This window comes from Setaria viridis, chromosome 4, assembly GCF_005286985.2.
Source record: "Setaria viridis chromosome 4, Setaria_viridis_v4.0, whole genome shotgun sequence".
Classification (NCBI taxonomy): Eukaryota; Viridiplantae; Streptophyta; class Magnoliopsida; order Poales; family Poaceae; genus Setaria; species Setaria viridis.
In genome coordinates, this window is record NC_048266.2 from 33,958,431 (window position 1) to 33,962,121 (window position 3,691).

The following is a 3,691-nucleotide window of genomic DNA, read 5'->3' on the forward strand; positions in this document are numbered from 1 at the left end:
CTAGCAGGGATCTAAGGAGAAGACTTGCAAGAAAACAAACAAACAAAGTTCAAATAGCACTCCTCCTGCGATCAGGTTTCGGTCTCGTAAGAGGGTTTATGCAGAACAACCACCTAATAGAGCTACAAGGGCAAAGAAAAGCATTGCCCAGCCTGATGCAATTCTGACACCTCCATCCCAGCCTCATGATGGCACCCAAGCTGCCATGGAAGGCTAGTTCTACTACCATGTTTCTTATTGTCAATCTTGCTTTGATTACATGATGACTACACGCTGACTTGTTTACATTTTTTAGATGACGGGCCTGCCCAGCTTGATGGCAACAGCCACATGACCAATGGAGGTGATGCCATTCCACGGCCTGATGGGTGTAACAATATGGCTAATGAAGGTGATAGTTTCTTACTATCATTCTATTAGCTTTGGTTCACATGATGAATACATTCTTACTGTGTGCCATTTTTAGATGGTTCTACCTAGCATGATGACAACATCATGGGTGATGGACCTGATTGCATTACTCATCCTGGTGGCCACAACCAGATGACCACCAAAGGTGAGAGTTTGTTCATTTATTTACCATATTGCATATTGCCTCGTCAGATTGGTTGCTGAATGCAACTGGTTTCTTTGATTGAACTATCAACTTGCATCAATGTTTGCTTCAACTTACTAATTGCAACTTCAATGTGCATTTATATTTAGGAGAGGAGCGATGGGACCGAGGAGTCAATATGGGATATGGTCTCCAGAGGTTGACCCGAGCTTGGGGTGCCAAAATGCCAGTGGTCATCACTGAAGGGAATATAAGACCCATGGTGGCTCTGGTTGCTGCAAAGTATGCAACTGAATGCAACATTGCAGTTAGGAATCATATTCCTGTGCTCACTCACTAGAAGGAATACAAGAAACAACCTGCGCTATTAAATCTATTTTTGGGAAGACTTTGTGTAAGTACCTTTCCCCCATTTATAGAGTTCTTGCGAGTTTTAGATCATAAGCATGAACGGATTCTGTACTACAATTTTATTGTCAGGAACCATGTGCCATATGTTACTAGCATCTTATATGGTTGCTTTCACTAGAATCTGGGCAAATATAAAAGTAACTATAGTTTGTTTTTGTCACTGCATTTTAGATAAAAGCCACAATACTGAACTAGTATATTTTTCTTGCAACTTTAAAAACTCCCAGATAATGTGGCTTGCTAAAACAGTTACAACCAGCTTATCATTTTCTCATATATAAATTTCTTATACTTGTTTTTCCATCTCAATAGGCAAAGTTTGACATCAACACATGTGATGCAATAGTTAAAAAGGGTTGTATGGAGATGATGAAATATGTAGTTCGCCAACAGAGATACTGGCTGAAGCATGAATTCTTTGATCCTTTCCCTCTACATTTGGTTAGGAAAACTTCTCGTATCAAATCAACAGTAATGAACAATGGATGGATCTTGTGGAATCATGGAAGACTCCCAAGAAGATGGTACTTCTTTTCCGAAAAACCAAACTCGAGCCTTGTACATGCTAATTTTGCAAGTGGCTTACATGTATTGTCCTTGATGTAGGGGGCATGTCAAAAGAACAAAGACCATCGAGGAAATGTAAAGTTCCATCAAATTAACCACTGGTTGCAGCAGCTACCCAGTTCTTGTAGAAAATTTGGTAAGATTGTCATGTCGATATGCAGTCCATTTGTTATCCTACTGTCTCGTATATAGCTTACAACTCTCTTCCTGTACTGTCATAATTCACTTGTCATACTATGTGGTTCATAACAAATATTTTCACTTCCTGGAAATAAATGTCAATATCTAGTAGTGTTTTTGACTGCATATCCATTTTGTTGAATTGAACAGCATGTTGTTCAGTCATGTGTTAGCAAATGATATTTCTAGTTCCATAAGTTGCTAAGGTTAGTTTGTTCACATAATTATGTACAACAGCAGTTCTTACATAGTTGTGTACAATATCAGTTCTTGCTGCACCAATATAAATATCTACTTGTTGTTTCTTCAATTTTTTGATATATTGCTCCATATAAATGTTATTTTCAAGAACATGATGCATTTGATTTGTTCAAGATGTGCCACTACAGCAAGGAAAAGAAAGGATACATGCCAACTGTACAATTAGCTATTGTAAGACATCTTTCTAATGGTGCTCTTTAGATATGCTTATTTTCAACTATCTTATGATCCTGAACCATGTTTGCTGCTTGTTTGCTTGCTAGACTGAAATGGAAAACCAGCTGTCTACACTAATAGAAGGTGAACCACCCAAGTCTGCAACTAAAGTTGTAGCTGATGTGCTTGATAAGAACACAAAGAAGAATCAGTTCCTTCAAAATGTGAGCATCCAGACTGCGCAGCGTATGTTCGATCTACAGAATGTTGAAGCTGAACTGGAAGTGGAGAAGAGGGCAAATGCTGAACTTCGATCGATTGTCAACAAACAGCGCGAGCAAATGGCTGATTTGTCAAAGCAAGTGCAGGAAACAGAACAAGCAAGGATCAAAAACCAAGAGGAGAATAAGAAGAAGCAAGCTGAGTTGGAGGCGAAACTTGAGCTTCTGCTAGGTCAAAATCGAGCAAGCTAAGTGACATGGTGGTATGTTACCTTTTGGTGGAACTTAACTTTTGCAGGAACCAAACTTTGCAGCAGCAACTTATCTATTCTGTCTGGACATGTCTTTTGATGTTTCTAGTGCTATAGTGGTGGATATGTTGTTTTGATGTTTCTGGTGGCAAATGGTGGATGTTGATGCTAGATGAACAAAAATGTATGTGATCTGTTGTTTTGATGTCCTGTTGAATATAAACATGATTCATGTCATGCTATTTTTTGGCTGGAATTGCTTTGTGATTTCTAGGCTTTTCTTGCTACTTTGATAAATTGGCTGAAAAATGGGGCAAACCTGTTGGGCTGAATTTTATATGGGTTGTGTATATATTGCTAAATGAGCTGGAAATTAATGAATTGGGCCTGTTAACAAATAGCACATGGTGGTGACATCATCATTGCCACATCATCTTCCACCTTATTGCCACATCATCTGCCACATCATCATTGATATCCACATCATCAGCCACGTCCTCACCCACGTCAGCAGCCATGTTACCCTCCATGTCAGCTATGAGTGACGTGGCAATCAAATCTGTGACGTTTATTTTCGTCACAGATGATGGGCTTGGGTTGGGTTGCGCGGGCCTGAGACCATTCTATGACGGTTTAAAAACATCATGGATTACGTTAATCGGTGACCATTACGCCGAAACGTCACGTAGGTTAATCTATGATGATCAATACACGACGTTATCAAAAAATCATCACGGATGTTGTTTTATGATGATTTTTTCACTACTAGAGAAAATGCCTCTACTACCGGTTGGGAACCCCTCTCTAGTACCGGTTATGCAACCGGTACTAATAATTCGGTACTAGAGGGGGTTGAGATAACCGGTACTAAAAGGGTATTAAAATTAAAAACAAATAAAATCCCCCTGCCGGCCCCACCCTCCACCGTCGTGGGCCCCCGCCGCCCGCCTCCGCTCGGCCCCTCCGCCCGAGCCCTCCCCCCTTCCCCCATCGCCGGCCCCCACCGACCCCACCACCCCTTTGCCTGAGCCCCCCGCCGCCGCCCGAGACCGCATCCTCCCACCGCCGCATCCACCAGCGTCGTCGCC

The 3,691-nt window shown here is 41.3% G+C and overlaps 1 pseudogene; it reads left to right on the plus strand.

The window, feature by feature from the left end:
• Positions 1-337: 337 nt before the first annotated feature.
• Positions 338-2,604, plus strand: LOC117853661 (uncharacterized; annotated as a pseudogene).
• Positions 2,605-3,691: the final 1,087 nt, after the last annotated feature.